General features: G+C 37.4%; 1 protein-coding gene across 1 annotated transcript in view; it reads left to right on the top strand.

The window, feature by feature from the left end:
* The window catches only part of GABBR2 (gamma-aminobutyric acid type B receptor subunit 2), a 456,189-nt gene that overhangs the window by 103,912 nt on the left and 336,727 nt on the right, over positions 1–15,550 (top strand). The gene's annotated exons all lie outside the window — the stretch shown is intronic.

The raw sequence follows: 15,550 nt of genomic DNA on the forward strand, positions 1-15,550 counted from the left end.
ACTGTCTTGTGTCTCTGGATTAAAAAAAAAAATAGAAACTTAGGTTTGGTGTTTTTAAGGCTTAGCATTTTGTGTAATTTTTATGTTTCAGTTTTGAAGGCCTGTGAAATGATGTGTAAAGATTAGTTACTTGCATGTAGTGCTGGATTTTAAGGCTTGGCATTTCGTTGTACTTGAAAACGCTTGTCTGGGGCATCAGTAGTGTCTCAGTAGGTTAATTAAACAAAAATAATGTGTCTCAAAACAACCTAGGTGAAACCAAGTTCAGGCATGGTAGGGGGGCAAGCCTAGGACTTTTGAAAAGTTAGAAGAAGCAACTCATCAGGCCTTAAATTATGGTACTTCAGGGTATTTATTCAGTCTGTACTCAGTCAGAATGCAGTAATTCCTATGCACTTTAAAAGTGCTGGGAGTGCATAAATTCTAAATAGTGACTGGGTTCATGTCTCAGTATTTGACTCACGAAGCACATTTATTCCCAGTTGTTCTTCTTTCTTACTTTCTCAAAGGTCAAGTTTGTGGAAAGGTTTCCTCTGCTGAGGAATCAGAATTTATTAATACTAATCTCTAAAATGCAGATGATAACAGCATGATTTTCTTCACTTATTCAATCATCTGACTAGTGATAATTTTCAGATGGATGGCTGATTGTAGCCTGGCTTTCTACTCAATATTCATACTGCCCAAAGATAGCTCCTGTATATTTTTTTTCTTAAAAATTCCAAATTATTCTATAGCAAAATAAAAAATATATAACAATTACCTGAGGTTACAGTTACAAACAGGCTCTCCTTTTCCACCTGGAATACTCACTGAGAGTAGTGCAGCAAGAACAAATGAGGCATAATTAAGTTTGTGAAGAAGATGATGATCAGAGTACAAATGGGAAAATCTTAGGAGGATAATTAAAGTAGCTTGTTAACTGTGTTTGCAATGCCTGTCAGATCAGATTTTTTTTTTCTTCTGCTTTGGGATCTTTTTTCTGATGTAAAAAACAATTCCTCTGTGGAAACCAAATAATGTGTCTCTGGGGAGAATGAAGAAAATAACAGAAAGCTTGAATCTAGCCTTTAACACTCTTAAATTGGCCTAGTTCATGACCTATAATGAAGTATGTGGCCAGACCTCTGTTTTTATTTTTTTTAATTTGTCACATGGAATTTCTGTATGATGTAGGATGTTTTAAGCAGCTGGATTTCCTCGTGCTAAAAATCTTTTCATTTGTAGTCAAGTTCTGCCTGATACAATCTGGAAATCAATTTGTTCATGAAGTAGCTCAGCCTGAGGAAAATGGACTAGAAAGCTTTTAAATTCCTGAATTTGTCAATATATATGTTCAATTATATGTATTGTATGAAATATTGCTACCAGAGAGCATTTATTTCTCTGTGCTCAACTGCTATGGCTGTGACTATGTCTTAAACATTACTTATGATATCGGTTCATCAAGGTATTCCAGACTGCTTGGGCATAGTATCCTGTAAATTCTCACATGGCAAAACTGCTCTTTATCTCAGGTTTTTATATCTTGGTTGGCTGACTGATGAAAAAAGCCACAAATAACAGCATGGCTGGGAAGTGTGGCAAGGCTTAGTAAATGGTATAGCAGTAATGGCAATAATCTAAACATTGTGAAGGTGTTATGTCATATAGTGACAGCAGTCTGTGTATCTGCAGATCAGCAGATGTAGCACATACAAGATAGAGGGGAAACAGAGTACAAATCCTTCCACTCCTCAGGATCCACTGTCATAAGTGTCTCTGATTAAATGCATAACTTGAACAGAAGGAGAAGATAGAAATCTGTAGTACCTAGAAGTGGAGCAATAATATTCAGCCTGATAAGATACAAGGCTGTCCTCACTCAAAACTTGAAACTTCACCTCAAGGAATCGCAGCAGACTCACATAAATTGTTTTATGAAATCATGATGATGATGAAGTCATTTCATGTTGAAGTCAGGAAGAGCAAAAAGAGCACAGAGACAAAAACTAACCTGACATTGTATTATTGAATAGAGAATTTGCATTTGGATGTCTGACTCCAAAGCTTTGTCCCTGTCCTTGTGCCTGCAGTCATGAAAACAAAGCTCTTAGCCCTTAGGCAGGAACATTTGATTTGATTTGATTTACACAGGTGTCATGAGGTTCAGCAAAGTGATGACTTTCTTACATGCAAGAGAAATGCAGGATGATACTGGTAGTCTGGGGAAAGGTAGGGATGAAGGAAGAATAACAGAAGATAACAACTAAAAGAAAAATTACTTTCCTGAGCAAATACATTATGAGGATTGCTTGACAGGTGTCACTGACGGCCTGCAACAATGTGAAATAGGGAAGATTATAGAGGTTGACAAAACTCTCAGTCTGAAGGTGACATATATTATTTCCATGTCGTATCAAAAAACCAGATACTTTTCTTTCTCCATCTTGACAAATTCCGATTTAGTTATGATCAGCAGTAGAAAGGGAATTTGTGTTCTCAATTATCTGCCTTCAAACTGCTGGCTGATTTAATTATCTCTTACAGTAACAAAATTAATTATTTTTTAATGGAGCATTTAATATCTGTGAAAGGAGCAAGTTGTTTTAGTCTGCAAAGGTTTACGTCATCCTGAAGGACTTTCACTGAGCTATGCTAGGTGGCACAACTTGGAAAATGTTTTTTGAACAGATGTTCTTAGTAGGACAAATGCAGGCACCCATTCCCTAGCCTCTCAAATTAAAAGCTTCTCCATGGGTAATCTCTGTGTGCCAGCGGTCCTTTGTTGAGTGACAGTCTGAATATGGGCTGGAGGCTGCATGTGCGTCTTTGATCTCCAGGCTGAGGAGTGGAATCAGTTTGAACCTTTGGCATTTTAGTTTAGAAGTGCCAATAATATCCTGTGCCTTTGAGGTGGGCCTTAAAGGCATGAAGGCATAATACTGGGCAGTTGCTGTTCTGTAGGGGGAATACATCAATGTCAAATTGTTCCACATTAATCTTATCCCCATTCTCTTTCAATGTGTATTCAAGGCAATTAAAGAGTGAAGAAGAACCATGAAGAGTATCTCTTAATATCTTACAAAAGACAAGTTATGTTTTTTTGTTCTGTACATCAAAGCATTCCTGCTAGTATCCAGTTAGTGTAAAATGGAGGAGGTAGCTAGCTATTCACTTTTTGTCTTCTATTTCAAGTATATCCATCAACTGGTATCCCCATGTGAATTTCTTACAGTGGCAAAAGTATATAAAAAATCTGTATTTTGTATAGATTGCCGTCTCTCCTGTTTTTCATTGTCGTCTCTTACTTTTCATAGTTGTTTTGTTAACATAAACATTTAATCAGCATGAGGATTTTGACCACACTGGTCATCTCTCTTAGTCTGTGGAACTCCTTCTCAGTTTTTGGAGTTTTGTTTTTCTTCCAAAATTCCATTGACGTTCTCTTACAGCCTGCTTCATTTACGATTTCATTTAACTCTGGAAATAAGCTTCTGCCAGAAACAACGTATAAATGTTTGTGCTTCCTCAGAATATCCTCTGTTTCTACATATTTTATGTAATCTAGCCATAACTGCTGGCTTCTAGGCAAGTAACTCCTTCAGGCAATACAGCGATTAGATCGTAATGACATTCAAAACTGAGGAACCTTATTTTGGATTCAGCATCTCATGTTGGAAAGTTTTCTAACAAAATTATAGGTATCCTAATCATGATGTATTACTGCTCACTCTTGGGCATATTAATATAGGATGAGTTCCTGTGTTAGAAAGGGGTGTTGGAAAGGGAAAATTCCTGGTTCTCAGCTCATGTGATTGGATATTAAAGAGACTACCCAGAGATTTTATTGTCCCAGAAATCCCCTCTCTGAATTACTGAAAAGGCTGCTGGTATTCAAGAAAAGCAGCGATGTTTCTAGCTTTTGGTTTCCTTCTGAAACAAGGCTGATGTGATTGCACTGTCGGTTCCTCCTAGTAATTTCTGACCACTGGCCAATCACAACCCAGATTTACAAGGGATTTCCCAAAGATTGTTAGCTTCTATGCATTTCTGTGAAAATGAGTTTCTGTGGACAGGGATCCATATGAATGAAGAAGAGGCTGCAACACGAGCACAGAGAACTTAAGGCCAGCCATGATGTGTTGTTCTCCATATCCAACTGCTGTTTATGGAAGGGGGATTGACTGGATGGAGAAGGTTAAAAAAAACAGCAGAAAAAAGAATATGAGGAAACAGAGAGGAAGGGTGAAAGCCAGAAGGGTATGAAGCAGGAGCTGAGGTATGTGTTTTTGTGTTTGTAGAAGCCTAGGACCCATGTATCTATAAGAAAGTAGGCTTTGTTAGGTGTCTCATCAGAATTTTTGTTAACACAGAATTTCACAGCTATGTTCAGGTTAAAATGATGTGGTTTAACACAAAAGTACTGCAAGTCATCATAGAGATTTCTTTTGGCCACTGAATCAAATTTATTCTTGTTAATATCAGAATTTTCTGAATGCTTGTACTTGTTACCTGGAGCTCCAGCATGGACACATAAACATTTGATAAAAGAATGTGGTATTTTATTTTCTTTTTAGCTTTCTTTATCATGTTTATTCCAGTACAGTGAGTTTGTGCTACTTTTGCCTTCACTGCACAATTTTCATGTATTAATAGTTTAAGTAATGAAAAGGGCATTTAAACTAGTCTTTGGCTAAGAAGATTAGCTACTTCTATCTATGTGATGCAGGCAGTCCCTCTTGAAGAGGTCTTTTCCCACTGGAATAAGACCCAATGTGCCAACAAACTAGAATCTTTGTCTTTTTGGCCCATAAATCACTATTGTAATATCTTTTTTTCCTTCTTCTTTTTCTTTTTCCTTTGCTTTTCTATTTTTTTTTACTACTGGGATTGGAGGGATTTTATAGATTTTCTGTATTTGAGTTGTGCTTTTAATAGACAAAGTACATGAGGGAAAAATACCTCTTGAGGTCTTATTATATAAGGTGCAAACCTGAGGACATTCTGGTCCTGCTTTCAGGAGTTAGCTGAGCACATAAGGAAGTTTTTCTCACTTCTCTGTAGGAATGCCCAGGAGCCCTTGAACAGTAAGAAAACACAGTAGGTCTGACCTTCAGGCAGAATTTCATGTGAAGTTTCTCCTCATTTGAGAGAAGCTGCAGTGAACTTGGAGGGAGACAGACCTTTTAGTTCTGCAAATCCTCCCCCAGCTACAAGTTGCCAGCAGGAGCCCTGCCATTATTGATGAACCCTCCTGAAGATTTGCAATTGCTGCTGGAGAAGATGTGTGGGGAGTTGAAACATGATCAGTGCCATACCTGCTAATTAGGCTGTGTGTCTCAGCGTGTGGACGGATGCATACATGCACAAGGTAGAGCAGACTTGGAAGTAGTTGTATGTTCACCTTTCATCTTAGAGAAATGGATGTGGCATTACAGCGGGCAAGACTGGTCTAGGGCAAAAGTATTACTTTAGTGACAAAAGTTCTTTCTCAGGGATGCTGAGTAGTAGTGCATTATTGTAGTTGTTCCTCAGGGGAGACATTTGCATCTCTTTGCTGTTAAGAGCAGAAACATGGTCCACAAAGTTTAAATTGAAAATTTCAGAAAATTTCCAGGCTGAGGTATGGCAAGTAGTGCACATCCTAAATTTCAAAGGCACTGCAAGATATAGCAGGATCGTCTTTTTTCTTCTTTTCACCTTCTGCCTAAGTGCATGACATTGATTTCTATGGCTTAACCTGTCTTTCTATCAATTTCAAACTGTGTTCTATTCAGTGTTCACTTTTATTTAAATATGATTAGCTGTTCTTTTTCATCTTGTTTGTCCTGCAGAAAACATCAAAACTACAATATATAGTCTAGTTTTTGCCTTTGATCTAACGTCTGAGGTTCAGTTCACTACATAAAGTGTGCATAAAGGTATTTTAATACGGCTCTATAGTTAGGTCAAAGCAGTTCAAGACTGAACTTCTATATTTATTCTAACATGATTTGCATGCTCTGGTAGAAAAAACCAAACAATCAAAACAAGACATGTTTTATTATTTTTCTTCTTAGCTGTTTGCACATATTCATTCAATCACTTTTGTTTAGTGTTGGGTCAATAATATGAAATGAATGAATGAATGATGGTCTCAGGAACAGACACACACTGAAAAGACAAGGGTGTCACTTTGCCTTGCAGTATAATTTGTGCTTGGGAAAACATTTAATTCTGAGCAAATAAGATATTCATTCTGTCTAAATCTGAATGGTCTCTAGAACAAAAATAAAATACATAAAAAATATCCCAAGCACACAGTGTAATACAAAAGCATTGATGTTTTGTTTGTTGTTTTTTTTTTTCAAATACAAAGCCTTGTGCTGTAATGCTAAGTCACGTTATTGGTAAGGTGTTTAAAATGTCCAGGTTAATTTATAATTAGAATAAATAATGGCTGAGTACTTTGGTATTTGGGGTTTTTTTTTCCCCTCCATGTAATTTTTTATTGTCTCACTGCTTGTATTGCTGGATTTTTTTTTCAGTTGTTCCTTTTTATTTCCCATTTTGTTCATTTCTAGAGAACAAGCTTGAAGTCTTTTCTCGTGCGGCTTTTGCAGCCCCACTAGGAAAGACTTGCCAGGTAGAATCTTACTTACCAAAATGTTTCATTATTGCACCTTGCAGAGCTTCCTTCCCTACTACAAAGGTATCCCTTAGTGTTCCCTCAGGCTGCTATTTGCTGCTGCCTTTTCTGGGGGGGTTTTAGGAGGGGAGGGGCAACTTTGGTTCCCATCTTTTCCTTCTCTCCTCTTCCCTGTCCTAAGGGCAGACTTAAGGTTTGTTTCTTTGTAAAATTACTTGTAGTTCAGCATCTTCTTTATGCTGAATAAGGATGACTGTGATATATTTCTTTTTCAGATTTGAGATTATTTTTATGACACATTTTCTAGTATCTTGTCAGATGTCTGGGGGTTTTTTTGTAGTCTAAGCCACCGGACAAAAGTGCTGCTAAATTTTGTTCTAGCATTGTGTTTTCAATTGACTTTTTCTGGGAAATGTCGTACAATTTGTGGGGATGTAGCTATATGACACGAATGCCCCATTAATGATAATATTTGATTTATTCTCAGTTATGCCAGCCCAAAGAATCACACTTTGATTCATTAATCCCATTGGTTTCATTACTTGGTGACCCAAAATCTTGTCTAGAATCTCTCATTGCTTAGTGAGAGAATTTTTATAGTTTCTCAGCCTTTGCAGCCCTGAATTTTAAGCTGCCTCTTGCATTTTCCCCTATGCCTGACTATGAATCTTGCTTCTCTGTCATGGAAAGCTATCTCAGGGATATCAGATGCTAATTAGCTGTCCATCTGTATATAGTTTTTCTTCTTCAAAGGTTATATTGATTTAAAGCTATCTTATTTTACTGAAAATCACTTTATCACTTTTTGGTTGATTTTTGGCTATCATTATTAATTTATTCCAAAATGTTCAAACTATAGTATTGTATTTCTCTGACTATTGCAATATTCTAAATAGGAATCTAGGAAATCAGTTTCAAATGTCTTTTACTACCAAATCCCCAAATGTAGTTCTTCTGATTATTTTCACTGCACCTAAGATTTCTGCATAGCTGGGATTGGTTATTTTGGTATGCTACTTGTCAGAGTGACTACTGTGATTTGTTTCTTAAACAAGTAGCACTGAGTCTGCTCTACAAAATGGTCTTGCTGGCCTGTTTCTCAACAGCCTACTCAGAAATCCCTGGGGTTATTTTGTCTCTGGTTCCTTTGACCAGCCTGTCTTGAGTGGCCTTATGTGGAGTGGCACCCTCTGCCATAGCTGCTGTTGTCCTTGGAAATACACAAACCTGTCCACAGTAAGAAGGCAAATACAACAGCAACTAACAAAAACTAACAACTAACAAATACAACTTGACAACCAAGTCAAGGCAAAATTGATATGATAAATTTTGTTGCTTCATACTGTGGCTCCCACAGCCTTAAATTCACTTCTTCATTTCATTCTCTCCCATTTGAATGCTTTTCTTCATATCACTGTTCTATTACAGAACAAGGAAAGTATTTTCATGTGGTAAATTAACCTGCTTTTCCTTGAATGCTGTTTGGCAACAGTTACTTAATTACTTATTTTGAGGAATAGCCTAATTCATACAAATTCGGCATCAACAGCTCCTGGGCATAAATTGAAGAACAAACTACACCAAGACATTGGAAAAAAGAATAATCATAGTTATGAAATTTTGAAATTTAAATAAAATATTTATTGACCTTGAAAACCAGAAAAAAGTTTAATTGTGCTCCATTAAAGAAGTAATTCAATGGTGATATGTTTATAGAGAAGCAAATGCTAAGGTACAAATTCTCACATAATAGAAGCTGTTCTAAGGGCATGATTCTAAAATTCACTGTGGGGTTCTTGGTATGTGATTCATCTAGGATTTACTTCCATTCTAATTTTTCATATTCTCAGTACCTGATGTACCCAGAACAGTTCCTGGGGACCTGTAGATCTTCCTACATGCTTTCTTCAAGCATCAGTTAAGTTTTGAAACAACTGGAGAAAAATAAGGCAAATTAAACAAGTGATAGTTATGTTTTAATTAAGCATGACATTATTTGAAAGCATGTTTCCTTTAGCCTTAGTTATCACACATAGAAAAACTAGAATCTCAGTGTCAGAGACAATGGAAATGATCAGAGTAGCTTAAGAACCTCCAGACTCTGTTGGAAAAACAGCCTTGAATAAAAAACTGTGACTGAGACAATTTGTATTTGGAATAAGAAGCTTTGTTTGGCCCTAGTATTACAGTGAGAACAGGAACGTATTGCACAGCTCTTAAGCAATTGCTTGTGATGTCATTTCCCTTTCCTTCTTGTCACATTTAAAACTTACAGCTATAGATAGCTTAAGTAACTGAGTCTAAAGTAATTTTTGCACTAGAAAACAGTTCCACAGTTGCACCTTTCCAGTCTTTCAGAATATCTTCTTGGCTCTCTGTATTTTAATTCCAAACTCTAGTGCAAATCCAGATTTACTTTGATTTCTCATTTTGCCCTGGTTTTACTCATTTTTAGGAGGTGTGTAGCTTGAAATTTCTGAACTCTTTGCTAAGTCATAACACCTTCTTCTCCTAATTCTCAAAGTAAAGGAAGGTGTTTCTCCAGTGAAGTGCAGTCCCTGTGTTTGCTTACCTTGCAGAAGTCCATTAGACTTTGTTATCCAGTAGACAGCCCATCACAATCTGCTTAATAAACTACAGCAGGATTGGCAATATAACCACTATCAGCTTTGTTTGTGTTATGGTGCAACACTAAGCTAGGAAAATTCTATAATTATTTATAATTAAGCTACTGTGAGGGCACAGTGTGTATCAGGATGTGGATTCATTATGTCAGTTTGCTTTCTGAAAGTAAAAAGATTAGTGGCACAGCTTCTGGAAGGTTTGTTTAAGTTCTTCAGTATTCAGATAAGGGAATAAGTATGCATGTGACTGGGGAGTGGCAGGTCTCCAGCAGTCTAGAATATTGCATGAAGTGCTTGGGAGCTAAAATTTAGTATTCATTTCAAGCACTGTGTTCCTGACATAAATCAAGAGTTAATTTGTTCTATTAAAAAAAAAAGTCAAGAAAGTTCTTCATCATAGCCCTTTTGAAAAGCTTGTAGAAGAGTGATGACAGTCTTGATCTGAAATAGTCTACTATTGCCAATCAAAAGCTGGATGCTTTTCTACATTTTTCCAGTGGAGGGTACAAAGATGTTCAGGGCTCTGGAGCATCATTCCTGTGATGACAGGCTGAGACAGCTGAGGCTGTTCAGCCTGGAGAAGGAATGGCTCCAGGGCCTTTTAAGAGCCTTCCAGTACCTAAAGAGAGGTTACAAGAAAGCTGGAGAGGTACTTTTTACAGGAGCATGGAGAGATAAGACAACTGATAACAGCTTTAGACTGAAAGTGGATAGGTTTAGATTGATAATTAGGAATAAATTCTTTACTGTGAAGGTGGTGAGACACTGGAACAAGTTGTCCAGAGAACCTGTGGATGCCCCATACCTGGAAGCGTTCAAGGCCAGGTTGGAGGGGGACTTTGAACAGCCTGGTCTAGTAGAAGGTGTCCTTGTCCACGAAAGTGGGTTTGGAACCAGGCAATCCTTAAAGTCCATTCCAAACTAAACCGTTCTGTGATTTCAAACAAACTCACAAATTGGATCCACTAATCTGGGAGTATATGTAGCTGCAAGAAAAAGATCACTTCTGGGAAAGTGGCATATACATGCATTCTTGCTAATAATGGGGCTTTTTCTATAAAGACATACTTCTGCTAAAGTGATCATTTTCCTCATGTCTCTCATTCAATTTAAACAATCAGTCCAAAAACTTGATAGGTAAGCAAAATTTAGGCGCTTCTTTTTTCAAGGCTCAGAATGCTACTGAGAAAAGCAGAGTGACTGAGGAAGCAATAGAGATGATCAGTATTATGTTTAGCTCTTACTGACAAGATGAAAATTAAATAACAAGGTTGTGTACCTACCTGTACATGTATTCATACATATACATATCTATTTAAAATGATCTAAAACTGTCTTCAGTCTCTTTTATGGCTCAGTCTATTTCTGGTGGGCACTGGCATGTTTCAGATAAATGTCATTGCATTCTCTTACATTGCATCAGGATTCATTCTTGTTCAGAACTATGGTTGACATGTGTAAGTGGGTGCTTCATAAGCAGCCTGCTTTGAAATTTTCTTCCTGTGATTTTCTGCTCTTCAGTTCTTTTGCCCTTTACCTGTTTTGTTTTATTCTTCCTGCTTGTGAGAAGTTAAAAAATAATCTGATTTGCAAATCGGAAAGTAAAGGAAAAGCCAGAACAAAAAGTTCACTTTTATAGAAAAATCCTGTATGCTATTTGGGGATTTTTATGCAGGAATCCAGAATTACGGATTCGGGACAGTAATCAGATCAACCTGGAAGAAATTTGTCTGTAGAGACAGTAGGATAAGAAGTAATCTTTACCCAGCAAATTCCATTCTGTCTCTTCAAATTTTCATATCTTAGCTATTAAAATCTAGTAAAGTTGCAGTTGCAAAATCTGCTAATGCTTAATGAAATTAACATTGATGTTGATTATGAGTTGTCATTGTGAACACTCTTGTGACCAATGTGATTTTTGTCCTCACTTTTGGAAGTCTGTATGACAGTGTGATAAAATCCTGTCTTTATTCTGGTTTTAACTTGGGAGGAAGTGAGAAAATGCAGACAATGGTTACTTATCTTTTTCCTCTGTTAGAACAAAGGGCAGAATGATGCAACTATGGGGACCTGAGTTTCACTGCCTGACTACTCACCTTTAGTGTTTGAGACCTCGAGCTACAGTCTTTGTAACCTTAAAAATCCTAGAGTCCTCTTATACATAGACTGTACTCAAGGTGGCAGAAGGCATATATTCAACTGTAACACAGTTCTTCCTCATAACAAATGTGCTTGCACTGGCTTGTCTCCTATTCACTGTCCAATTGCTAGATCACAATAAGAGGTCTAGAACTCCACAACTTAATGTCGCTTTAAGAAAAAGGTAGCTAAGTTGATGGTTTGTTTATTTGTTTTTATTAATTAAAGCATTGAAACAGAAGACAACAAAACCGAGTAATAATCTTTGTACAAGTAATTCTTTGCTTTGCTCTTTCTGTTAGCCTCATTCTCAACTTTTCTATTTCTCATTGCCACAAGCAGTCTAGGAGGGCTTAAAGGCAGCACTTTGCCAATTAGCTATGGCTTTCACACTGTTAGTTTGAACAGCAGGTGCTTCATATTTTTATGTCCAGAACTCCACATTTATTAAAACAGATGAACCAACAGAGGGGAGTCTTGTAGTTAGTTCAATGGTCTAACTGGTTATGCGAACAAAGAAAATTAAACCTTAAATGTTGCTGCCTAATATTCTACTGTTTCACAGGCAGATTATTATAGTATTACAATCACCTTGGAAAGATGACTTGTGCCTCCAGTCACAAATGAATTCACACAGAATATGACATTCTTAGCATTCTTAGCACAATTGTAAAGGGAAGAGGTCTCTGGGCAGTAAATCTTAGAATTAATGTTTACTGAGAATAAGTGATTGAGAGTGCTACTTTGGAAGTCTTAGCTGCCTGTCCAGAGACTACATAAATCCTACCTGAATGTTTCCCCAAAAGCTCCATTTAGAAGAGGTATGCTTTCAGAAAGCAAGGGTAATATTATTGCCTCAGCTCCCTGGATGAATAATGAAATGTGCATCGCTTGAATTCTATAGAGCTTCAGACTTGTCCATGTATGAAATGAGTTTGGTAACCCCACTGTATGGGGACACCTCGAGGCCCAGCATCTCTTAAACTTACCATCAGACTTTGCCCTTGATCCTACACTGCTTCAGAGTATAAATGTCTCTCATTCTGCATCTCTTCTTGGTAGTCAACCACCACCATGCCATGCTGCATTCTGTCAGGTGGTCCCATCCCAGGTGATACTGCTTGTGAGTTTGCCAGGAGTTTTGACTGCAATTTCTACAGTTATTATGAAAAAAAAAATAAAAAAATCAGAAGAGGGATCAAAACAAATGTCGCTTTTCTGAATTGTCATTGAGATTATTGTGGCCAATGTTACAATTTCTGGTTTTGTACTGCCTTTGCTTTTGGCCTTTGAGGAAGGAAATTCTGTCTTGCCAGAAAAGGTGCAGTGGGCTGTCTCAGATGGTCATGGCTCAGTGCTTACACTCATGAAATTAGTTTCTAGAGATTGGAAGTGGTACTGTCTCACCTTCTTTGGTGATACAAAGACAAACTCTGTGTGAGTACCTGGGTCACTGAAGAGAGTGTATGGATTTCCACTCATCTTTGGGTACTCTAAACAATACTTATATGGAATAATATGCATACCCACCTTTCAAATTTACCTGAAAATGGAAGAGTGTAAAAGAATGAAGTGTACACATTTTCATGATTTGGTCCCAAGTGCATGGAGTTATGAAACCTGCTGCTTATGCCCTGCAGAGGGTGGGATTTCAGATGCACTCCTTGATTTGGCATGGCTCATTGCTCTAGCTCTAAGCACCCCCATGCCTAGTATGCCTGATGTGTTTGAATCACATCCTGAGGCACTTAACTCTCCCTGTGTGCTGTACAGTGAGCTTAAGAGCCTAACTTTGTATTCCATTACTCTGAAAAAGCACTGATGTTCCCAGAGCATGTGCTTGCCAGGTATTTCTGAAGCCATATCTGTCTTTCATCATACTGCAACTGCTCACCATGTTGAATCACCATATATAAAACTGCAGTTCTAATTTTAACATCACAATTGACTTCTGTGGAAGTGGCTGTAATGAACAAAATGAAAAGTTATTAACCAAATCCTTTTTCCTGCTCTGCAGTCTAATTGTCATCTGGAGAAATCTCTTCAGAGTTGTAATAACAACTTTATGGGCTCAGCAGAGAGGAAGTTATATGCCTCTGCTGAGGTTTTAAGCCACTACTAGACATTGAAGACCAACACACCAATTGAAAAATAAAAAACAATTAATTTTCATGGAAATTTTGCCTGATTTTAGTAATACCTAAATGTAAAGGCAATTCCCTTTTTTCTGAGATGGCTCCAGGTGCTGGATATGTATGAATTTGCTCTTGTGCATTTTATTTAGCCTTGCTCTAGTCGATGCAGGTTATTGTCACTTAGTTGCAGAAATACACCTTAACATAATGCTCTGGTTGTCTTTTAAGATGTTTCCAGCAGATAAGATAATAAAGAGGTTATTGGTGTTTTACTGTGAAAATAAACAACCAGAACAATTGCCCAGAAATGTGAAGGTTTATGGTTCTCTCCCAAGATAGTCCAAATCACCTCAGAGTGCCATAACCAATAGTCTATGGAGCCACTATCCCTCACATGCTCTGTTTTACTAGTCACACAAACCTTTTCAGTGTTTTGCTGTGGCACCATTGACATGAGGTAGGAGAAGGTGTAGTTGGCACCCTGAACTTAGGGTGGTGATAAAAACAGTGTCAATGCATCAAACTGAGGATGACTTGGACAAGATTCTCAGACACGTGATGTGACTCTTGGGGATGGTGCTGGGGGAGGGCCAAGAGTTGGACTTGGTGATCCTTGTGGGTCCATTCTAGCTCAACTTATTCTCTGGTTCTGTGATCTATGTTTCCTTCCTTCTGGACAAGACTTACACTGCCTTTAAAATAAGAGTGTTCCCACATTCTGGCAGCCAGTGTGGCTAGATAAAAACGTTGCACTGTAACCAGGTGCTTTGGCAGGACAAGTGTCAGCGCTCTTCTTCAGCCTGTGATCTGCATGGATGGGTATAGGGATCTGCTGCTTGAATGATGTGGCTTGTCTTTGCAAAACAAGGATGTGGCACCCCTCATTACCCCAAGCATACCAAGTGTTCTAAATATGCTCTCTTTAGTGTATTGTTTCCTGCACCACCATAGTTTCCAGTTCATGTTATAAGGAAACTAAACATGCACAGGCTTCAAGGTGCTCTTCTGGGACACAGCTCCCACAGGCTGAGTTCTGCAGTATTTATCTTGTTGGTACTGGGATAATTAATTTCACCTATAACTGAGTTTGTATTCACTACACTACCTGAAGTTACCTTGCACAACACAAACATACAGTGAGGACAGGAACAAAAAATAGCTGGTTTATTGATTGTCACTCAGGGGTAATTTTCAAACATTCTAGATATGTATAGAGTAACAATCCATTTCTGTTCCTGCTGAAAGAGTGTATGACTGATCTTGTCAGCTTTAATTTTTATGAAATTTAAAATGTGGCATTTTGTATGTCTGAACTCACGTCCATGTAGAATACAGCACTGTCAGTTCTCTGGAGTCAGTTCAGGATAGGGCATTCAAATTATCTGTCTTACGGGAACGAATTACTGGAATGGGTAGTATGAGGAACCTTCAGTTTTTCCTTTAAATTGTTGGATAACTTTTTAAAAGTCATTAAAGGGGAAGACTATTCTACAATTTAGATATTGATTACACTCAATTTTCAGAATTTCAGAGCAAGTTTTTCCAGAACAGGTCCCAAGAATCAATATAGTTGTTCACCACTTCAACAGACAGATCACATCTTATTTTATCATAAGCTGAGCCTAAGAGAATCAGGAATCACAACACAATATGTGAAAGTACTCTGGAGATACCAATATTTTTGTATAGAGATCTTTCTTCTATCTCTTTTGAAATTGTACCCAACCTAGAAAAACCTGCTCTATATTTTTTGCAAAACAAAAACATTAAAAAAATTAATTTAATTTTAATATCTTCTAAGTTTTCTTCAAGCAAATTGAAAGACTAAGCATTTTCATTTTGAAGATACTTGTCTGTGTGTGGTAATTTCTAGATCCTACATTAATTATGCCTAAATAATTATGAACCTCTAGTTTTTTTTTATATGGCAATATCTTATTTTTATTTTGATCATAAGAGGTATAAAATTTGACAATATGAAAGTATGATAGAACATGCAGCTCAGAGCTAAAATATTGAAGTTTTCATTAGAGTAGTCACAA

Source organism: Parus major, chromosome 2 (genome assembly GCF_001522545.3).
Source record: "Parus major isolate Abel chromosome 2, Parus_major1.1, whole genome shotgun sequence".
Taxonomy (NCBI): Eukaryota; Metazoa; Chordata; class Aves; order Passeriformes; family Paridae; genus Parus; species Parus major.